Source organism: Plutella xylostella, chromosome 30 (assembly GCF_932276165.1).
Source record: "Plutella xylostella chromosome 30, ilPluXylo3.1, whole genome shotgun sequence".
NCBI classification, from domain to species: Eukaryota; Metazoa; Arthropoda; class Insecta; order Lepidoptera; family Plutellidae; genus Plutella; species Plutella xylostella.
The window spans coordinates 321,965-346,849 of NC_064010.1; the positions used below are offsets into that span (position 1 = coordinate 321,965).

General features: G+C 36.2%; 1 protein-coding gene across 12 annotated transcripts in view; it reads left to right on the plus strand.

Moving 5' to 3' along the window:
* Positions 1 to 4,163: 4,163 nt before the first annotated feature.
* The window catches only part of LOC105387706 (fasciclin-3), a 153,995-nt gene continuing 133,273 nt past the window's right edge, over positions 4,164 to 24,885 (plus strand). For all 12 annotated transcript variants that reach the window (XM_038121549.2, XM_038121551.2, XM_038121555.2 and 9 more), the window contains exon 1: positions 4,164 to 4,424. The gene's annotated coding sequence lies outside the window, so the exon portion shown is untranslated. The remainder of the gene's footprint in view (positions 4,425 to 24,885) is intronic.

A 24,885-nucleotide genomic window follows, 5' to 3' on the forward strand; every position in this document is an offset into this window, starting at 1 on the left:
TTCCAGAGGGGAAAAAGCACATCGACGCTACTCACGAAATTTACTGACGAAATTAATAGCTATCTCAATGATAAACAATTTGTTGTCGCTGTGTTTTTTGACTTCAAAAAGGCGTTCGATACCCTCCGGCACGAGACGCTGCTCGGGGCCATGGCGGAGTGCGGCATCCGCGGGCCGCTGCACAGCTGGTACCGAGAGTACCTCGCCGAGCGCTCCCACCGGGTGCGCGTGGGCGAGGAGCACAGCCGGCCGCAGGCGGCGGCGGGGCGCGGGGTGCCGCAGGGCTCCGGCTGCGGCCCGCTGTGCTACCTGATGCACGTCAACAGCCTGTGTAACGTGATCCGCCATTGCTCGTCGTACATGTTCGCGGACGACCTGTGCACGCTGCGGGCCGGCCGCGACATGGACGAGGTCGCGCGTCTCGTGCAGGAGGATATCGACAACGTGGTCCGATGGTCTCATGATAATGGCATTGTACTCAACGCAGAAAAAACTAACCTACTTGTTATACAGTCCCCATACTCATGTACCCCTACGTCTATATGTCAACTGGTTGCCCATAGCTTTGACTGCTTTCATAATAAATGTGTCAACTGCAAATGTACAACTATAAAACAAGTACCGTGTGTAACATATCTAGGAATGTGTATCGATGAAAAGATGGGCTGGACAAAACACATAGAAAAAATACTGAATAAGTTACGCATATTGTTATTTAAATTTAAACAGCTTTCCTTCAAAGTACCTATTTCTGTTCTAAAAACAATATATCTATCTTTGGTAGATTCCATTATATCTTATGGACTGGACTGCTATGGATCTATATTCAAAACGTACATGGACAAAATAGAAAATATTCAAATAAAATTTTTAAAACTGTTAGTTAGTAAAAATATAAGAAAAAAGTATAGTAATAATAATAAAGCATTGTTCTCGATATGTAAAATATTACCTGCATCACTGAAATATAAATACCTTATCGCGATTAATAGTCATAGCACTCCAGACCATAAGATACCAATACACCACGGGCTCAACACGAGAGCTGCGGCTCAAGGTAAATACCAAACTGTAAAAGTTAATAACTATTTTGGAGGCAGATTGTTACAGCGCAGAATTCCATTGTTATATAATGAGATGCCTATCCATATAAGAAATGAACCAAATAAAAATACATTTTCAAGATTATATAAAACTTTCCTTCTACAAAGTATAGCTATGTAATTATTGCTAATTAAAAACCTACCCTATATAACATTAATAATCAACAATATGTCTATGTACTTATGTAACGTTAGGTATGTCTATCTTTTGTAAAGTTAAGAAAATGTTAAGTTAAAACTTTTTAAGTATAAGTAATCATAGAAAAAGAAGTGCGACTCCCTCCCCACAGACAAACCAATATGTACTTGGTTTTGTGGGATGTATTAGGTTAAGCTTATTTGTGAAATAAATATATTTATTCATTTATTCATTTATTCACATAAGTACCTATATTCAACTCCACCAATTCAGCCATTCCTCAAAGTCAAAACAAAAAGGTCTTCATCAGCATTGTGAGAAATGATCGCCAACCACAAAGAAGAAGAGATTCTTCAGCTTGGTTACTAAGTTTTAACAGTTTCCTGTACTGTTGCCAAGCTACTGTTAACTTGATCAAACGAACTGCGTGCCATTGTACATAGACAAAGAACAACACTATTAGGAGAGTATTTAGACAGTGTTGGGCAACTATTCCAGAATCCAGTAGAATGTCCGTCAATAGTAGAGATGGATGAAGATGTAATTTGATTAGCGGGTGCCTTCGAAATGGAGCACTTGTATTAAATTAATATTATTTTATTTAGTTAGGTAAGTTACGAAACCATTTAGGTGGTGTAAAAACATGATAAAGCATTATTTTTAAAGGCTAAAATATTTGTTTACATACATATGCTGACGACTGTAATCCCCGAAGGGATAGTCAGAGGTGACTCGCGAGCGATTCATTAGTACATACATTTGTACTCACGTGATAGGTTGCGAGCCGTATCGCCATTTTTGAATGAGTACAATGCACTGAAGTTGTCGGGTAAGTGGGCAACCCTGACTGCCAGATGTTTTCAAATTTTTTCAACAACAAAGCACAGAAGCATCCACAAAATAACCACTTCAAATCGGTCACCCATCCAATGGCTGACCGTGCCCTGTGTTGCTTAACCTCAATGATCACTTACGATCACTGAAGCCAGCTCGACTACGGACGCTTCCAAAATCTAAATATTTGTTTCTACTTCATATATAAGTACATAATAATGTCACACGGAATTTTTATATTCAGAGAGCTTTTGTGAAAATTAAATTCCATTACTTACAATGAAACAAAATATGTATTACCTTGAGTAATTTCCAATGAAAGAGCCGACAGTATTATCGTAATTATTATTGGTTACTCGAATAAAATAATGAACCGTGACTTTCATCGGAAGCGGCCAGTGAGCTGCATACTGCATACTTTCAACATGACACGTCCTGACTTTCAAAACACATATTTTAATATTTTGTGTCACTGGACACTTTCATCAGTGATAAGGAGTCTGTTCTGATGCGGTTTGTAGGGTGGTCACTACATTACATACATACATACAAATACTAAATATTTATTTTCAGTAACTTAGTCTAGGTATAACAATAGATTGTACTAAGTAAGTAAGTACATATACTCAGATGCTTCGTAATGTAGAAAAATCTTTATATTTAAGAAGAAGGCAATTGTTGCAATTTATCCTAAAATGATAATTTTTATATTGATTATACCCAAAATTATTAAACCACTTTTTCTGAAGAAAATTTTACATAATATAGGTAGGTAGGGACTTAACATTCCTAATAAAATGTGTAGATACTGATAATGATCGAGGAGAAATATGCGAAAGTAATTCCTTGATAATTATCAACAAGGCTGCTAACTATCTCTTCTGGGCCACAACGGTGCTTTTAAAGAGGCCAAAACCGCACACAGACTCATCAAATTGTGTACATCGATTATACATTTACATATTTATCGGAATAGCAGTCGAGTTAAATACCTTTTTTATAAATACACTCACGGGCAATGAAAATGTTCCACTGAGAAAAGCACCAAATTACTCCCAAACGGAAATGGCTATCTTAATGACGCCTTCTGCAATATTAACGTACATTTAACAGAAAATCAGAATATTGCAAACTAAAATCAATAAAACTTTGTTAAACATTTTAATTAACTAAATTTTTGAAAAAATTGGATCTTTCGGTGTCGGTATTTTGTGAGTGGCACTTTTTCATTGCCCGGAGTCGTTACTTTTGAATGCTATCAAATTTTCTTACAAGGCTTTTTTTATCGTTCGGTTCAATCTTGATCGCCTGGACTGACTTCCCGGTCCCTTTTCATTCAATTTGCCCTTTCGGGAAGATGCTCACAAGGATACAGGACTCGTTGTAAACAAAGTTATTTTCGTCTCGAAAGGTAAATCTATTTTCTTTTACAACAGTAATTTAGTTCTTGTGGACCGCCCTGAACCGTAAACACGAACAAAGCCGAAGATTGCCGAGCTCGGTGCGGGCGGGACAGTCGCACTCGGCTAGTCTGTGTTGTCAGAGGTGAAAAAGTTGTGGTCACCCTACTATAATCAGTGCTACTAAACTACTATAATAACCAGCCAGATTAGATATTTACAATTTTTTATATAACTTCTATTAAATATACTTATTTATTTAATTTTTTACTGTACAAATATTACAAATGACTTATGGCAATTAAAGATCATTGATTTTAATAATTGGTATCGTATTCCAAATGACACCTTGTGAATATTTTTTAAATAATAATAATATTTAAAGTCCTCAAATTGAATGTTTTATAAATAAAATAATATTACATCGATTAGGTTAGTTAGGTAAGTACCTATATGAAAATAAAGACAATACAGAATAAAACTATTTACAGGTATTTAAGTACTTAAAAACGTTTTGCCCTTGTGCAGTAACTAAGTAGTCCATTGAAACTTTCATAAAATATAAGTAGATTTTAAATTAAAATGTAAGTACCTACCTACATTTTAATTTTACCTTTAGGGAAACTAATAAAGTGGGAATTATTTTCCCCACCGCGGCAACACTGACCAACTTTTTCTCCAGTTCGCTCGTTCCGCTCGTGTGGGGAGGCCGCGTCGCGCGCGTCCAGAAATAACGAAACTACTTTTTCGCAGACAGATCCGTTGAAGAAACCGGTTTGAAAGTGACTAAGGTGTGGCGTGGGCGATTATTGTGGCTCGTTTTAACCATATTTTATTCCTTAACCGTGAAAAATCGGGGTTTAGTACGACTTTTTAACTTTGAAAGTGGTAAAAGTGCTACATGACTCACTTACTATTGGATTTCTGAACGTTATCAAGATTATTGAGGTAAGTTTTCGCTTTTCGCCGGCATGATAGTCATGATAAATAACTGTCCCCTAGTGTGCTATTATCTTAGATACCGCCAGTTTTATCGTTAATTTGAAAGGCCGGCGGCGGCGTGAACCTGCCACCTACCTACCTGCTTTTTTGGATTCCGTTTCTGGATGGGTAAATTGTAAAAAAAAACTTGAATAGGTTTGAAAATAGAATGTGTTTCAAATAAGATAAACAACTGCTTCCTACTACCCTTGTTATAAAATGTATTTAAATCTTAGGTACATAGGATGTTAGGTTATACGTTCGTTTTAATAACTTAAATAGGTACCTCGGCGTATGTACAAGTGTCTAGTTTTACGAGTGTAGGTGTTAGATTATAATTACCTACCTATCTCATTTTTGTATTGTTTAGGTTCTAATTAACTTTGGTAAGGATTTTGGCTTGAAAACTTTAATTTTAATTCTTTATCCATTAAGTACATGCAGCAACATCGCGCATCGTTTTATTAGAGATTAGAGAGAGAGAGAGGAAAGGCTAAAAAATAAGAGCGGAAACGGAAATTCTTTCTAACAAAATTAAATTCGGTTTCTAAATTTAAATCCTTGATCCAGACAAAGGAACTGACATTCGGAATGCCAACTTAGTGCTCAAAATGTTGAATGAGTCATCGGAAAACAAAAAGGAATGCAGACAGCGCTGTATAATTTCTCCATTTTTATTTGTCCGGGCTAAACGCTGGTGGCGCGATGCGATGGCCACCGAGCCGTGGAAACTATGAAAGTGGCACAAAGGGCCGTGAAGCGTGTAAGGCCTACAATTTTAAACCTATTTGGAAACATTTAAATGGGTTTCGAAAAGATTCAAAGAGTAAATGCGGTAGGTTCGTTAGCATTTCCAAACGGGTTAGCAAAATGAAGTAAAATCTCAGTGTGTCTTGGCTCGGCGTCCTTGGACGGCGAACGGGTTGAGCGGGGTTGCCAGGATTGTAAAAGTAAAATAAGATTGAAATCAGGTACTTACCTACAGTAAAACTATAAAGTCCTGAAAACGGAAGTGGATTTTAACTAATTGTTAAAGACCGCATTTAATGGAACTATTATATTTATTTAAGGACAAATCCGTTAAGAAGCCGTTATTAATCGGTATTTTTAAAACGTATAGTAAATAACTGACAATGATACAAAGTCTTAGCAAAATCGCACTCTTTAATGTCATGACTTTATAGTTGGACTGTAGTTACAGTAGTTAGGTAATAAAAATATTTTTTTTTTACGAATTTGTTAAAAATTAGAATAGCTGTCTTATAAACTCGTTTATCAGTGCGATGCTGTGATAAATGAAAGATGATGATAGAAGCGAGTCGAAAGGCTGTTTTTGTTCTGAGGATAGGGCTGATGGTGATTATTATAAAAATAACAATTAATAATTTAAGACATGGCCAAATTAATGTTAGTTATTAAAATCCTAACTTTTTAAGGTGTTTGATGAATTACGCTACATATTCTAATGGCCAGAGTCAGTCCATAAACAAAACTAGAGATAAATAATGGCACACACCAACATTAACGAGCATTAGGAGCAGTTAGATACCCATTAAGCTGTTCCTGGGCGCAACTTTCGTGCAAGTAGTTACAACGCCGTTTTGAGGTCCCATAGGAATTGTTACTCGATTTAAAGCTGCCTAAATGTCCTGTCGGGCGACCCAGGTGGCATTTACTGCATTGTAAAGGGATATTATGGTTTCCCGTACCTTACCTTACACTGATTAGTGACACTACGTTTCAACCTTTGACCCAAAAATGACTGCTTTAGATGAAATAACCAATTATAGACGGTGTTTTTGGAGCGGTGGTAGCTCAGTCGGGTAAGCGCCCGCTTCTCATGCAAGAGATGCGGGTTCGAATCCCGGCGGTGACATGTACCAATGAGTTCTTTTAACTTAAGTACATTGTATAGCAGCGCTCTTACGGTGAAGGAAAACATCGTGAGAAAACCGCAGTGAACTAGCGTGGTGGGAAATGGTCCAAGCTTAGTAAGGCAGTTTAGACCTTGGGGATATGCACAAAGGTTCCACTCGAGAGAGCCAGGTGCAGGTACTTACACCCCCACAGAGAATAGAATAGAGAATAGACGGTGTTTTTTCTTAGATATCATACAAACAGGGCCTTACCACAAACACTTTGTCAGTATTTAACACATGTCTAGAACTGTGAAATGTGGTAATACAGAATACATATATTTATAAAAAAATATTCATTAGCTATTCAATGTTTCGACGATGTACTTACAGTTTGGTTATCCCATGTAACGATTCTTGTATTAGCAATACAGGACCTGAACATATTTAATTTGTTTGCCAAACCCCCCCCCCCCCCCTTCCAACCACGAAAAGTCCGAAATATTTGAGGTTAAAAATGAAAAGGTTTTTTTCTCTCTATAGGGTCATTGACCGAACCTTTAAACATTATCTATTAGCTGGATATCGCGTGCCGGGTACCGACTAGCTACTTATAATTGAACTAGACATTTTCCACCCTAGACTAGTTATGCCGCACCCTCTGCTAACATTACTTTATACTTTAGGTATTAAGTAAATTATACGTTGTAGGGACAAGAAGGACCAATGGCATGAAATAGCCATTCAAACGGTTTTGAAATCAATGAATTTACGAGCGAAGTTGGAGTCATAGCGTTCACTTCACTGTAATTTTATTAAACTCCGACAGTAGTTATGTATGTATAGGAATGCATGGATTTATAGTAAGTAAGTATATGTTTTTTTTAATCATTTGGCTATTAGATGTGTTTTCAATATACTTACCTAATTTAACCAATGTTAAAAAATGCCGTCATTCACACTAAAAGTCGCATAAATTTTGAACCGCTTAGCCGATTTCTATAAAATATGGCTAAGAACATTCAGGGTAAACTACATACATACCCTAAAAAAAATTGAAAATCGGTTCAGCCGCTTGGGAGCTAAGCTACCAAAGCCACGTAAAACTTATAACACCCCTTTTTCCATCAGGGGTTAAAAATGCACAGTCCCACGCTGTCCAGTGAACTGTAACCGTTAGTAACTATACTTTATGTACAGACGCTGTTCATTGTTTGACTGATTTGTCCTGCGACCATGCGCGTGAGTTGCAATTATGGAACAATCGAGTGAAACTTGAGGCTGTATGCTGTATGAGCCTTTGCCTGCCAAGTAGGCTGTTTGAATAATCAAACCTGTTTCCATTGAGTATTGATGAAAAAAAGTTTATTTTGGTATGGCAACCCACATGAAGTATTTTATTTTTATAAAAAGAGTCGGTTCGGTTTGGCAAGGTATATAAATAATAATAAATAATAACGTTTTTTAATTTCATTACAGTCCTAAGTAAACCATCTGTCTTAAATATCCATAACATTAATAATTTAGTACTTAATTCATTATTTTTTATTTCAATTAGCCAAAAGCTCAGCGTAACAAACTTTTTTCTGCTAGGAGGCATATGTACAGGAGGTACAGTCAACCAATCATAAGAGTTACTACCAGCATTATAATATAACTCATCTTTCACCTACGATTCAATGAATTACTACACAACTTACCTAACTTACATCTGGTACTCAATTTAAATACGTACATTGCACTTGCAGCACACTTACCCAACACCAAAATGCAAAGATAACAGATGTGACGCCACAAGCATCAAACCGTAGCCATCTTTATTCGTTCGTGTGGTTTTTTTAAAGCGCCATGATGGCTGTCTATGGCTGGTTGGTTCTTTTGGTGCGGTTTTGGACTCTTTATTCAAACAGCCGAACGATCGTTGCGTTATTTTTGTAGGAATATGAAATAATAACGGTAGTGAGTCGTGTTATCATTTAATCAATAATCGTTTTAAGTGTAAATGATTGTAAGTAATTGACTTTAGAATCGGATATTGGTACGATTAGTTTTTTGATACAAAAAGTAGGGCAGTGTTGCTTTAATACTTAATTTAGTAAAAGTACTTATTTATGTATGTATGTACCTACAGACACATATTATATATTATTTTATATGAAGAAATAACTTTTTCATTAAAAAAAAAAGGGTTGGGAGATCTTAAAGAGGCCGATAACCTAAATAATTTAATTTTCTAATATATTTTAGATAGAAGAGAAATTGATGGACCAAGGAGGGAATGTAATAAGATATTTGTTATACCGCGAGGACATTTCAATATATTACAGATATTGGCAAAAGAGAAATATGGCCTTATGGGGCGAAAAAATACAATATTTCATACCCTTTTCCTTACATTAGGATGTATCATTTTTCCCGCAACGGTCTGACATGCTTAATAAAAAGATATTTGTCATGTAACGTATTTTTTATTTTATCTAATCAACTACTTACAAAAAAAATAATTTAAAAGGCTGTAAAATTTAACTGCTAATATAATTAATAAAAACTACCAATAAAAAAAGGTTTAAGAGTAATTGATTGTACACAATATTTAAGTGAATTAAAAAGAGAAAGTCAATAAAAACGGTGTCGGGCCTCCACGGGGCAAAAACATAAGACTCGTTTCTCCAACAAAAGATGTAATTAAAATCGAATTACCTAACACTACATTACACCACCATAAGATGTGTTTAGCTAGCACAATACACCGGAACATGTCTGAGTATCCAGTTTCACTAGACTGGAAACCACGTCTTAGTCATTACTCAGTATTTATTGAAGTCATTAATGAGACTCGAGGTTTGTAAGACGTTGGTTCCGCGGTCCCGGCTTCGACTTTGAACCGGCTGAATGGTGTAGTGGTTAGTGACCCTGACTACTGAGCCGAAGGTCCTGGGTTCGATTCCGGGCTGGGGCAGATATTTGTTCTCGGGTCTTGGATGTGCCCGTAAAATGGCAATAGGCCCGCACCCTTTTACATTGGGACTAACATAACACTGGCGAAAAGTGGGTGCAGCAATGCACCTCTGCCTACCCCGCAAGGGAGAATATTAGTACAAGGTCAAAATCAAAATCAAAAAACAAAAATTTCTTTATTAAGTAAATAGTCTTAATCTATATTAAAGTACATCCCTTTTAAGTTCGCAGAACCTGTATTAGGGATGAACGCTCTTTCCCAATAAGTTAATAAACTAATCTACTTAACAAATCAATTTAATAATTAATTTATTAAACAACAAAATAAAATAACAGGCGGAAAAAAAAAAGTTATATTAATATTTCTAATGTTACAAAAGTGAGGTAGATAAGAATCAAACAACGTTCGATCGTATTTGAGCCATGAATGTACAAAGTAACTATCGAGAAGCTCGAGCAATTCTAGTCCGAATGTCATTACCAGTGCAGGTTAGTTCGGCGTAGCATGTATTCTTATCTACCGGACGATGCGACCACATAAACTATTGACTTAGTGAATTTAGGATCAGATTACAAAATATATGGTATTTGAAAAAATATTTCTTAATTTTAAACCTACATTATTATCTTAAGAATAAACTATTATTTATTTAAATAGCTACCTATAATATACCTATACCTTAAATATAAGTACACATTTATTAGTGTTTACTTTTTTAGACACATAATAATGATTATTTTTAGGATATTGATTATATTATTTTAGAATTTATATTATTTTGATATAATAATAATATATACCTAACTATATTTTTTTTTTCAATTCATAAATCATTTTTAAACATTGGATAAATAAAATAAAAATAAGACATATCATTTTTTTTGCAGTTATACAAAAAATGTCTTCAGCTTGCTCATATATAATTTTTTTTTTTGTTTTTTTTTATTTTTTTTAAATGGTTTTTTTTATAATTTATTATTTTTGGATTATTTTGTTACATTACTGAAATTCTACAAATAAGTCTTCAGTTTGCTTATAATTTAATGTTTTCAGCCACTTTGTTACCGTGTTTTTGCATTCTTTTAAGGTCATTGGGTATATGTTTAGGATTCTATTTATTTTATTGTATAATCTTGCAGATTGTGTCACGAATTGCTTTGCGGCAAAAGTTGTTCCAACAGTATCAGTCTTAATAACATTGTAATGGGTTCTTTTACTTAATATAGTTATATCTAACGCATTATTTTTGTGAACTTTTAATGTGCATTGTAGAATGTATAATTGTCTTACTGTTAAAAGATCTGTGTCTTTATAGATTTTTTCTGTTGAATAAAATTTGCTCTTGCCAAGCATTATTTTCAAAATACTCCTCTGTGCACGTTCAATACTCACAAATTTTGTTTTAAAAGTGCCGCCCCATACGCTTATGCAGTAAAGAAGTAGGGACTGTACTAGGGTTTTGTATATATACCTCATAAGCTGTAGATCACAAACGTTACGGAGTCGTTTAAAAATCCAGATCAATCTCCTAGCGCGTTTTGCTACTATATCTAGCTGAGGGTACCAAGTCAAGTGGCTACTGACAAGGTGTGAGTGTTTGTTTTGTTTTGTTTTTTTAATTAATGAGACTCGAGGTTTTTAGCGCAGACTTAGGTCCCTGGGTCGGCTCAAATTTAGGGCAGCCATCAGGAGATTCTAACAATTAATGTAACTGAATTTCACTGAAAGTGGCGCTTAAGACATTATGCTTATATCAAACTCCGTCATCATAAGGTATACAAATGTGTTTTAGATAACTATGCTAAGGCATTACCAACTAATTCAACACACAACCTGCCAAGTACAAACCTGTCTTTATCATAGCTACTATTTACCTAGTTATAAGTACAAATGTGTATATCTGTAATTGTGATTTGTTGTGTATGTAAGAAAGTGGATCAAATAAACGCTTTATCTATCTATCTATCTATCTAATTTCACAACTTTGTCTATAAATGTCGAGCCCTGGCCTCGCGGTCCGGTTCTATTATCGAGGTCCATAAATCCGTTTAATGCGCGTTCCATCAAAAACTGCATTTATCGCGAATCGCGATATATTGATTTTTATTATACATCGATAACGGTCCCATGCAGCGGTGACTGCACCGCGGAAATCACTTCCACTGGCATCAGCCGGGGTCGCTAATCTGTGTGCAAATTAGACAATCACTTTTCCCGCCATTCTCGAGTGCGATGGGAATTCTTCATTGTTCTGGCAACACTGGTCGTGACGGCTGAATGGCTAATTGTCTTTGCCTAAAAAAGGTAATTATTGTTTGTGGATGGACAAAAGTCGGTTCCGTCTTTGTCTTAAGATAGTATGTTTGTATATAAGTAACCGCTTCCTTAAACTGTCTTAAAGTAAATATTGTTGAAAATAGGATCCGCCTTATTAAGAGTTATTTTAAAATACTATTTGAAAAAATTGGTTTAAAAATAAATAAATCAAATTAAAACGTCAAAATTATCCGTTAAATGGCTGAAATCATCTCAAGATCCCTCAATTTTGTAAAGACTCGCCAACAATTTCCATCATTAGAAGTTTGATTTATGTTAAATTAAAATTAAAACCCGTTAACTCGCCGCGGCTAGCTTACAAATGAATAAATTAAAACATTTTAGCGTAAAAGTTTTATTACATAAGTTAGACAAATTCCTCCTTTGATCTAAACTTCAACTTTGGCGAACCGCTGAAGTATTTACTGTGATATTCGCTCGGCATTCTCGTGATATCGAGCTGTCATAATTACGAAATCATTTGCGATTATTCAGTTATTTGCTGACATCTACATGAATATCATCATCATTAAATATATTCTCCTTAGGGCTGATTTCTCAATGGTCAGATAAAAGTTCATCATCATCATCAGCCAACAATCATCCACTGCTGGACATAGGCCTCTCCCAAGGAGCGCCACAACACTCGGTTCTCGGCCTTCCTCATCCAACCGCTACCCGCCACTCGCCTAAGGTCGTCAGTCCAGCGGGCAGGAGGGCGTCCCACGCTGCATTTGCCTGTTCGTGGTCTCCACTCGAGAACTCGTCTACCCCAACGGTTATCGGTTCTTCGTTAGATAAAAATTATCTGAGGATTAATTCTGATGTTGTCGCGTCAGAATGTTTGTATGTGACATTGACAGGAACTATTTTATTCCTCAGATAACGTTTAAATCTGACTATTGAAAAATCAGCCCTTAGTGACAGAGCCTTTGTGAAATGGTGGTAGATTTGTGCGGTAGAGTAGACTAATATTATGACTATCGACAAATAATTAATTGTAAAATTTTACATCGAATAAAAATGTATGTATTTGATTTACACGGAGTTGGCAGCGGTACCTACACCTGCAGATCACAGGGACAGTAGGTCCCACTATTGTCATTCTTTCATGATCTGAGCCGCGAGCACAGGATTCGATACTATTTTCCAATCTACACAAACATATGGAAAAAACAAATGCCACTTTTGGAACTAACAAATTTGCCTTACATTTTGACAGTGACATTTGACGATACGCAACGTAAACGGAGGTTTCGAATCCTGTGATCGCGGCTCAGTTGTGTCTTCAGTTCGCTATTATTTCAGATGAGAAATAAGGAAATTACAGAAAAATCAAAATTACAAATTAAAGAAATAACAAAAGCTCCTATTACAAACGTCCAATTTCCCATTGAAACTTTACAATAACGTTGGTTTTCGGCCACCGAAGTGGTTGATGAATATTCATCGAATAATTGCCTGAAGATAGAAATCAAGGATTTTACAATATTTCAATGTTGCAAGTCGCGAACTTGGGCGTAAAATAGGAGAAAAATATAAACCCTTACAATTTATAGATCGTAATCGTATAGTAAATTTACAACGCGGTTAAAATTGACTTAGAAGCACTAGATTCAACTCTTTACCGTCAGTCAATAAGTACAAATACTTATATACCAACTTCAACTTTAAACCTATTTTAAATTGTCATAAAGCTCTATGAATTCGGGGAATAGAATATTGTTAATTTTAAAATAAGTTTAAAATACTTATGTACATCTCCCAAACACTCTTTAGTAACAAAGAAGATTGTGGAAAGAAACTCCAGATAAATATTTCAAAGCCATGTTTTCTAACTTGAAGCTCGAACTGTCGGTTTTCAAGAAACACATATTTAGCTCAAAGAGTTCAAGGCGAAGATAAATTGTGTTTTACTTTTAAAGTAATTAGTGGCAGTGAGTCCATCCATCCACCTTCTGCCTTGTAGTAGGGGTGGTAGCTACTGGCAACACTGAAAAAATACTTGCAACAAAAAATATATTATGTTCCTTAAACCCTTGAATAAATCAATTGAATAAAAAAAAAGAAACGGTTATTCTTGCGTTTGTGAGTTTTTATCCATACTTAGATAAAGAAACATTCACGTTTATCATAAAAAATAAATAAACAGAAAGACGTAAAGCTAATTACTAGTTAATTCATTTTACGTATTGTTAATATTATTTTGAAATATCACAAAGTGGAGAATTTTATATCTCCATAAATAAAGTTACATTATGTAAAGTGACTTTTAATCCTGTAATTCTACCAAGTATCCCCTTAAAAACGAAGCGAAGCTCGCACGGCTAAGCTAGTAAACTGTAAAAGAACTACTAAATTTTTTGAGGCTGGCAACCCTTTCTGTCACTGCGCGAATATGATAAATGCCGCCGCCATGTTGAAATGAAAACAAATTGGCGGGAAGCAAAGGACCGGTTTTTAATCGATTTCCCTTTTACATTAAAAGGACTTTCTCTCGAGTTGGCAATTTCTTTAGAACTCGTTTCAATGTCGATGTCGGACTATAAAAAGAGATTTAAATTTATCGAACCAACTTCTTGGTAAATAAGTTTTAATTAGTAAAAAAATCAAGTTAATATAAAGTGTTGTGTTCTTTTCTTATTGGTTGATATAATCAGTTTGACATTTTTTTTAAAAGAAAAATTCTGGCTTCGAATTAGCTTCACTTTTAAGGGCTCATGGGTGCCTCGAATCTGTTACTCTGAGAAGCATACTTTGCTATCTAACCTATAACTATCAAAAATTCACTCTGTACACTTTTGTTCCTCAAAGCAATAAATAGGTTTTAATTAAATCTCCCGAATCCTACTTTACGAGTTTTACGACACACGGGCTTAGAAAGCGCCAGTTTGGCACCCCTCTTTTCAATGCCGACAAGTCACGGTATAAAATCACGGTGGTGAAACCATAACCATACCCCATGTTATGAAGGTTGTATTGTAGCCCCTCAGGCACGTGGCAGATTTAACACCGAACTCTCAGTTTTGACACAACCTTTTTTCTGATAATAAGGAGGAATTTCACCAAACGCTAAACGTATTTAGCAGCCTGTCAATCGGGTATCAGTTGGTAAAAAATGTATTTAAAGTTTGACTTAAATTCAATTTTAAATACATTTAGCGTTTGGTAAAAGTGTCCCTACGTATAACAATACGCAGAATACACTACCCTTTGAAGGTGCTTGACCCGAATGTGTCAAAACCGCGCGACGACATTGGTGCGCGCTATGCTGCTGGGCCGCTATTGGTCTATTGCAGCAGTGACGCGGTCCGAAACCTCTCTTATCATTCGTTCATAAATGCAACATGATAAAAACAGTTGCTATTTTGTTCTTCTAAAATGATTTTGGTATGCTGACGACAGAGTGCACTTGCTTATGTAGGTATTTGCCGGTTCCATTGTTCTGTTTCGTGAAGTGACGGTAGCATTATGAAACTAGTTCTTATGTAAAGAAACACATAATGACCGCAACATTACCTAACACGTCTAATTATGTATAAGTAGACTATGTTTTAAGTGTCGATGTCACAGTTAACGATATTGTTAGTTATTTTGTTATTTATAAATGAGGGAATATCCTAACATGCATGCAGTACCTATATTTGACAAAAACATAAGTACTTACTTAACCCTCATTTGGTTTCGCTATAGTCGAGTCAAAATTAACTCCGAATTACTAAAAAATATCCACTTACACACTATGTCAACTTATAGAATCTTTCTTTTTAGTCAAGTTGACGAAAGGTCATGTGTAGCTAGCCGCCAAATGAATCCTTTATTCAAAGCTTCTGTACCACCACCGAACAGGCTGTGTCCGCGCCGCGAATATTTTTCCGCGCGGAATTAATTCGCAATTCTGTAACACATCGAATACTATAGGAGTATCCGCACTTGCGAAAAAAAATCGCGGTGCGGACACGGCCTACAATCCATAAGCACCGTTGCTCGCCTGTCAAACATCTGTCAGGAGTCCGGTACAAGTTACGTCCATTGACAAAGGAATAAAGAGAGGACCTGGCATAAAAATCGGTACTTAAAAATATATCGTCGTCTCTTTTTAACTTATTGGTGTTATCCTACGTAAAAAAGGACAACAGTAGTTTTGTCTTTGCCTAAAATTACAACATTGCGACCGGTCGCCATGTTGATTGACATCCAAACACAAGGTACTTCAGCTGTCAAACAATTTGTTTGTTTACATTTTTCAAGAAAAAAGCCGCCATTTTAATTGAAACCAAAGTTTAGGTAGGCGCATTTTTTTCGTGGATATGCCATGTCCTCTCTTTATTCCTTTGTCAATGGGAGTCAGGTACAAAGTTACGTCAGATTTGACAAGCGAGCGTCGCTGCTAGCATTGTTTTGGTGGTGGTAACCTGATTGATATTTAAAATATAGAATAATTATAAATGCAATGAAACAACCGACCGTATCATTCGACTTGGCGCTTTATTACTAAAAACCATAGAGTTGGACCATAGACTATATATGTACGTGTTACCATAGAGTACAGAGGGCACGATGCAACGTGCCAGTGCTACGTCTTACGACCTTAACGACTGGTCGCCCGCTGCAACCGCATGTCGTCTACCGCCAAATATCACCTTTGAGGTGTTAAGTTTCCGCCGTCGTAATAAAATTAATCCTGTTGCGTTTATTAACACACACGCCCCACGTAGGAATGTGTCTGATAATTCCCAACAGATCATGTCCTTTGTCAGTTATCTGTTTATATGTTTAGTACTTCTCTTTTTGTAGTCCTATTCCATCATTGGAGGTTGGCAGTCAGCTCTTTGCAGCGCTCTCTATTCTTGGCTAGTTTAAATATTTCTTCCACGGTTTTTACACCGGTCCACTCTTTAGTGTTGCACAGCCCTTCTCTCCTTCCAGTGCTTCTCTTTCCTTCTACTTTGCCCATTATTATCGTTTTGATTTTTAGTACTGTCCCTTTCTATTCCTTCTCTGGCTGGCTTCAACTGCTTGGCTGATATATTTTTTCCATTTCAAAGAGCCTTATCGAATGACGTATCCTTATACTCAATCTGATCAGTCAGCTATCGGTGCTAATATGGCGGGCCAAGTTTCCTTTCACCACGGTGACAAACCCTAATGCAGCTCTTGTCTCCAGGGTCTCTAGTACGGATTTGCAATTTACGTACGAAAGGTTTGGTTTTCTTCTGTCACCTGCATACATTATCTGTCAAAAGTTTGATGATAGTTTCTGATAGATAGAGATAGATAGATCGCCGCTTTCTCTCTCTCTCTCTCTCTCAGCCTTCTGTAGTCCACTGTTGGACATAGGCCTCCCCTAACGATCGCCACCCCAAACGGTCACCCGCCATCTGCATCCACCGGCTTCCCGCTACCTTCCGCAGATCATCAGAACAACGGGTTGGGGGGCGACCGACACGCCGTTTGCCGACACGGGGTCTCCACTCCAGAACCTTTGTACTCCAGCGGTCGTCGGCTCTGCGGGCTACGTGGCCAGCCCATTGCCACTTCAGCGTGCTAATCCTTTTGGCTATGTCGGTAACTTTAGTTCTCCTGCGGATTTCTTCATTACGAATGCTATCTCGCAGGGACACGCCTAACATAGCCCTTTCCATAGCACGCTGAGCAACTCTGAGCTTGTGGATAAGCCATTTGGTGAAGCACCACGTCTCGGCTCCGTAACTCATCACTGGCAACACGCACTGATTGAAAACTTTTGTTTTCAGACACTGAGGTATGTTTTCAGTGAAGATGTGTCGTAATTTCCCGAACGCTGCCCATCCGAGTTGGATTCTACGAGCTACCTCTTTATAATAATAATAATAATAATAATATAATAATAATAAATCATTTATTTCAGATCATAGATCCATATGTGGTTAGTAACAATGGTACTTACAAACTAAGTTAGTAGATACTATTTCTATGTACAATTATTTTACACCAGTGTTTAAAAAGTGCAGTCACATCTTTATCGAAGTTGGATTTACCTAATCGGATCACTTGTCCTAGGTAGGGATACTGATCGACAACTTCGATGGTGACACCTCCGCCACCGATCGCCGCTTTGCATGCGAGAAAACTGAAACTTTTATAGTTTTCGACAATCTATGAAACCTGTACCCTGTACTAGACGTACTGTTCTTTGTCACCGCCACTATAAGAAAAATAGTAATGTACCAGGTATCTATCGTTCCGATGATATATAGTTAGTTACTCTCAATGATACATTTTGACAGATCATGATGACTCCTGATTATCCTTACTGATCATGATCACGTTGTACATAGTATCAGAACGGAAGACCTGCCTGTGAGTGTGAAGACATTATTTTTACGCGAGTAATTTTGGAGGTACTCCCCCCAAATTGTGGCTTTATTAAAAATAAATGGTCCAATAAAATTTTACGATGGCAAATTAAGTAGGTACAGCCAACTACAGTCCATCTATAACGTCATGAAAATAAAGAGTGTGATAAGTACTGCATAGTCTTTCTGTAACTGTCAGTTATTTATGCTTAAAAAGGCAAGTTAAAAATAAAATCGCACTGCTTTAGATTTTTTTAAAAAGATCTTTAATGTATACTGCTTTAAATGAAGTCTCTTTACTCGTTTCAATATAACAATCAGATATTTCTAAAAGAAACACCTATACCTGTACAGGGTGTTGCAAAAAGCGTATAGTAAGCCGAAAGCTACATGTGCAGCATGGTATCTATATCTAAGCCCGAAAATGAAATGAGAATTTCAAAATTCGCGAAAAAAAAAGTCATCCGTAGTAAAAAAGTCACGTGACCAACAAAGTTTCTATGGTTTTTTTTTTTCGCGAATTTGGAAATTTTGATTTCATTTTCGGGCTTAGGTGTACCATTGCTTAAAGCCTAATACCCTTTTTGCAACACCCTGTATAAAAAATAAGTCAGTTTTGGAAAGCCAGGTACAATCACACAGAATACTCCTTTACACGCTATTTTTGCGACGGTCGGGTAGCGAAAACTTTATGATTGTTTCGTCTTATTCTGCTGAAAAATGCAGATAAGCTCGATGGGTTTTTTCAGGTTTTTGGCCAGCCTTAGCGGATTTGTGCACTGCGAAATTTCTTCCATATTTTTCAATCCATGGGTTTACGTTTTACAGACGGAACTTTACAGGTTAACATTAATTTCAAATAGGTACCTATATAGATTTATAGGTATTAAGTATAACTTAATTCTAAATAATTTTCTAGGTAATGTAAAAGGCGTGTAGACACAAACATTACGAAGTTAATTGAAACTAAGTTTTATGTAACCTATGTTAGATACATGAACTAACAAGATGATGTACCAAATAGGTAGACATAAAATTTAATGTAGTGCTCTGCTTTAATATAAAGGTAGGAAGAAATTTTGCTACTTATCGTAGATTGGCTAAGCAAAGCATTATAGTTTGTTCCTCTTCTTCCTTTAAAAAGACTTATTACCAGCCCAGAACACCGTCGCTATACTTAAAGGAATTTCTGACCCTTGAAAATAAACTCTCTTAGTGGAAGATTAACTAGATACTCCTACAAATTCTCAAAACTATGAATAAACAACGAAATTATATTTATCCACATGGGCAGGCGTTCAGCCCTTATCTTTCCCATTGAAATTAATCACACAATTATCTGCATCAGCGATCACAGGCACAAATCATTCTCCAGCAGACGCCATGTTACATCCGCCATGTTAGGGTTGCCAGGGTGAACGAAATAGTTTCCCGACCACTAACTTTTAATCAAGAAATGCTATATTATACTAAATCGGTCGGTTTGTATCTGTCATTTCTTGAACATCTACATCTACAAAATAATGAAATCCGTACCTAGACACTTACTTGTTTTCACACGATACCCATTTTCATTCTTTCTATTTTCTATCAATGTGGTTGTCTGGAAGAGATTACTTTTGAGGCCGCCGATTGTGCTATTTATTTTCTTTTCAAGTTTGTAACTGTTTCTGTTTGTGTGCAATAAAGTGTATTTTATCTTTACCTTTCCGGGATAAAAAGTAGCCTATGTTCATTCCCAGGGTCTATATGGTATGGTATATATGTATACCTAATTTCATTCAAATCCGTTCAGTAGTTTTGGCGTGAAAGAGTAACATTCAGACAGACAGACACAGTTACTTTCGCATTTATAATATTAGTTAGGATTAGGATACAAGAAGGTAAAAACAGGTAAATGACAGGAACATCTTAAGAATTAAAATTAGTTATCGTTCCCAAAAATAGGGGAGATTTCTCATTTTCGTAGCCCTCGACCGCATCTGTAAGTGACGCGCGGGAACCTGCGATTCTTTTTTTAAATTATTTCCTTTCCTAACCGCCTTTTGACGTCAGTTGTAATTCAAAAAAGGAATGTGTCAAGAACACCAGATACTTTTTAAATGTTTTTTTGGCTGTTAGCGTGCGTACTGGCTGCTTATAAATGTTACGTGGTTTAAAAAATAAGAAATGTTGCCATCGTAGTAATTAACGAGATGATTAAAAATTATCCATAGCAATACCTATACATAAATGCGCAAATCTTAGTAAAAGTCTAGATACCTAGGGATTGCGTTACACCAATTTGAAGCCTCAAAAAACGTTTGAAATAAACAAAGGAAGTTCCCAACGAGCATTTTTCTGTACAACCTTAATACCGCAAACATTCAATTGAAAACCTACCTTGCGACTTGCGAATAAGATTCTTTATAGCAGCGTATTTAATTTTGCAGTGACAGGTCTTTAACCTAAGCAGTACACGACCGATGTACCTGTTCAGCCTAAGTGGTCTTTAATGCATAGACATAGGGATTAATTTAGTTTGCAAATGAGCCAAGGTGAGTAACGGATGGTGCCGTTATGGCGCGGAGTCGAGGCGGCAAAAAAACTTGGTTGGCAAAGATTCGATGGCAAAAGTCCTTTTAAATCCAAAATGGCGGCACCGTCTGTCAAGTGTCTATGGTTTTTTGCGACGTAAATAACGTTAAGTTTCTTGCCTGCCAGTTTGTTTCTAGTCCTTTTGTTTTTAAAAAAGTAGGTAAGTATGACTTTTTGAGGTTAAAAAACTTTCGCTGCGTATCCAATAATGTTCTTTTTAGTATTTTAATTGCTTTCTTTCGCAATGACGCTGCGTCGAAACAATCAAATCCAATTATCTTGATATTTCCCAATAGATGTGGTTTCTAAACGTAGCCTCGGATTACTTTAATGACTCCATAAAAATAAATAAAACTATTAGTATACACCCAATAGTTTTATTTTTATTAGGAATACGATTTTCAGCACCAACATACAATTAAAACAACTTATAAACTGGATAAATAAACTTTGCTAAAAAAACTAAATTTAAATTGTTGTGTTAAGGTTGCCTGTAAGGGATCGCTCTTAGCCACCTATTGTTTATTGTTCCTAGTTTATAAGTTCTCTTTGTATGTTTTAATTTGTGGCGTTCAATAAAGATATATTCTATTCTATACTATTCTAAGTATTCAAACTTTTTTCTTTTTTTACCTCTCTTTTCCTGTGTCGTTAAACTTATACTTAATTTATAAATAATGCCTTCCTAGTTTGTTTTTCTCCGACCACCATTAATCTATGTGGCGGCTAAGTGGGTTTCTTTCATTAACTGAACTGTAGTACATGAACGGTTCCGTGACTAGAATGTGGATTAGGTGAGACGTGGCGTTGTGTGAAAAAAATAAAATCTTTAAAATTTCTTTAAACTAAAGTTTACAATACAAACTAAAGTAACATTGAAGTCTACACTATCATTGCAGGTCCTACGTTCTAAGGCAACTCAAAATTTTACTTTTAATAATATGGGGCATAGGCATGCAGAGCTGACCGCCAACCTCCAGTAGTGGAGAGGCACTAGAAGAAGAAGAAGAAGAAGCATAGGCATATCTCACACACGGCCATCCGAGTTCCGACCCCAAGCTGGGCATATGGGTATCAGACAGCTGATATCTACACAGAAACATAATTATAATATTATATACAATATTAAAGGTAAGTGGTAATGGTAAATGAGCTCACATAACCTTATCAAAATTTGTCGCGTTGTTTTATAAAAGTATTGATAGGTAGCAGGAATACTATTTACTTATTATGTTTAATAGATTTGGGTGTATTAACAACATAATTACACCGATCAATCTGATCAAATAATATATTAGCTCATCAAACAAACCATTTCGTACTGATCGCCCAAATATTACTTACTACAAGCTTATTACATGACTCATTATTTACGCATCTGATGTAGTGTTGCCAGTTGCCAGTCGATAGTTTAGTCAAAGGTATCTTTGCAAAATAAACTAATACCAACACAAACAAGGTTTTTTGTAGTCTATATTTTCACACTGGCAAAGACCTTCCCTTTAATTTTCCACCCATCCCGATCCAATGCGGCTACCTCCCAATCCGGAAAATATTTATCTGGGCAAAAAATATTTTCTGTATTTTTTCGGCGGCAAATGTAGTACTTATAAATTACATATTTAGGTATTAACCCATCATATATTACAGTCTCAAAAAAGACTGATTATTTTCTTTGAAGAATTGGGTCTGAAAACAACTATTTTCATGGCTATTTAGTCATGAATGTACAAAATAAATGGTGATCATTGAAAACAAAATGGCGTTAATGCAACGGAAAAGGTTTAGTACTAACATATATTGTTTGTCGATGAAGGAGGAAATGGGAATCCATTGTCTTTACTACCCTTCTGCTAGATTACTATCAGATAGGGGGACCCACACACCCAACCTATCCGTATAAAATCCTAGCTAATATTATAAATGCGAAAGTAACTGTGTCTGTCTGTCTGTTACTCTTTCACGCCAAAACTACTGAACGGATTTGAATGAAATTTGGTATACATAATTATGGTCTAGACTACTCTAGACCCTAAGAAAGACCATAGGCTACTTTTTATTTCGGAATTCCCACGGGAAAACTTTTTAAGGCGAAGCGAAGCTCGCGGGAACAGCTCGTATCATATATTTAAGTGTGTTTTAAATCAAACCATTGTTTTCATTGCCATAATTTTCCCATGATGTCTGAGGTCAGTTACAATTTACAAACTACATATATGACACACATAACGACGCTATAGAATCAGACTAATGTTAATAATTATTTGTCGGCATTATAAGTATCTTAATCTCAATGCTACAAAATTACATTCAAAGTAAGAAAATTACCGTCGTATTGTAAAATGTCCAGCGATTCCAACAAAGTAAATAAGTAAGTAGGTACTAAATCTGTAGTCACATTAACGCGCATGATATTCTAAACACATACATATAGGTACATATTAGGGACAAATTGGTACAAAAAATGCTCTTTTGCTCAAAAATCATGTCATGCTAATTAGAACAATTTAGGAATTTTTTAGAACCCACCTCCCAAAACACAGTACTTAAACCTATATAGAATGTGGGAGTTAAGTTCATTTCAGCCAGAAACGGCCGTTCTTCTAGATTCCAGGCACGAGGAATTAGGAGGTCGGTTCAAAAAATTTGAATCAGCATGGCCTACGCAGTTTTGAAAAAAAAACGCTTTCAAATAGAAGTAATGATTTTTTTGGCGCTAGTTGGCGTACATACATAGCCTTAATATATTTACATCTTCATTGGTACTACCGTAGGTGTTAATAAAAATAAACACAATGAGTGTCGCATTTCATCCCCACCATCACCTACCGGTGAAAGAAGCGTATCAGATAGCCATTATCTGAATCCCGAGTACTCGGCGCTAGCTGTATTGTTTACGAGCGAATCCATTAGCTTTTATACGACCATTAAACGGCTATGAAGCAGCCTTTTGTAATCCGCCACTCACTACTGGGGACACAAATAGACAATCTTGTTAGTCCTTTCTTTACCGTGTTATGTATACTCAGTATAAACATATACAGGTTTATTGAACTTTACACCAAATAATTATGATTTACTAGCTGTTCCCGAGAGCATCGCTTCGCCTTAAAGTTTTCCCGTGGGAATTCCGGGATAAAAAGTAGCCTATGTTCTTTCCCAGAGTCTAGATCGTATGTACCTAGGTAAGTATACCAAATTTCATTCAAATCCGTTCAGTAGTTTTAGCGTGAAAAAGTAACAGACATACAGACACAGTTACTTTCGCCTTTATAATATTAGTAAGGACTATTATTAGTTAGGATGAGCGCTATAAGTTTGATGACCGGGTGGTGTTATCAGTGTGTGGTTAGTGACTCTGACTGCTTTGCCGAAGGTCCCAGGTTCGATCCCCGGCTGGGGCAGATATTGCTTTTTACGAATTTCCAGATGTCATAGGACAGAAAGGAGAAAAGTGGTTTAGAATAGCAAGTTGTGTACTATCTTTCGGATGTGCTTCAGCGTGGGACACCCTGTATATTGCAGTGTTTCAAGAACTCGATCAAAAGTAAATGCTTTCAACAAAAGTTCACACTTTTTGTAGAACCGTTAATCGGTTAGGTAGGTATATATTTGTAATTCATTTGCGTAAACTGTTTGTTACTAAATCAGTTAGAAACAAAGATTCAGAACCAGTACGGTTTTTGCCGCGTTGTTTAAGATCACAGTAAAAACTAAGAAGTTTGTAGCAAACTAAACCAACCATAGAGTCTATGTCTAATTAGTTTTTTTTTGTATACGGTTTCTGAGTTAATTAATTCCAGAAGTACCTACCTAATTATTGCACTAACTAATAATACCTTAGTTAGATAAAATCATGAAAAATATGCTCATTCACCTACAGCATGCAGAGAAACAAAATAATTTAACTGAATACAAAACACCGACGCTTCACCATAATTCCGTACTTACAAAAGATATTCCACCACCACCCGTCGCATCTCGTATTCACAATCACGACTCGCATTTAACCATGTTCCGATTGCCGAGTAATTTCTTCAATTTCGAGTCTGGCAACACCGATACAAAGAGCGGCCGTAATGGCGGGAACGCCATTAAGCAATATGGCGGCCTAATAACGAGTAAAAGCCTCAAGATTGGAGCGTTTGATTATTTCGTGCGATGTTCGTGCTATTGTGAATATACTTGTGGTGGTTCGGTTATTGAGAGGTTATATGAATGGTGTTGTTAAGTATCTGTATGGGTATTTGGTGTGATGGCGTAAAAAATGCGCTGGATTTCTAAATGTGCTTAAGGTTTTTTTAAAACCCCATAAAAAAACGAATATTATATTACTTTTACAAAGATAACATTCATTTAAAATGTTAAAGCTAACGAATCTA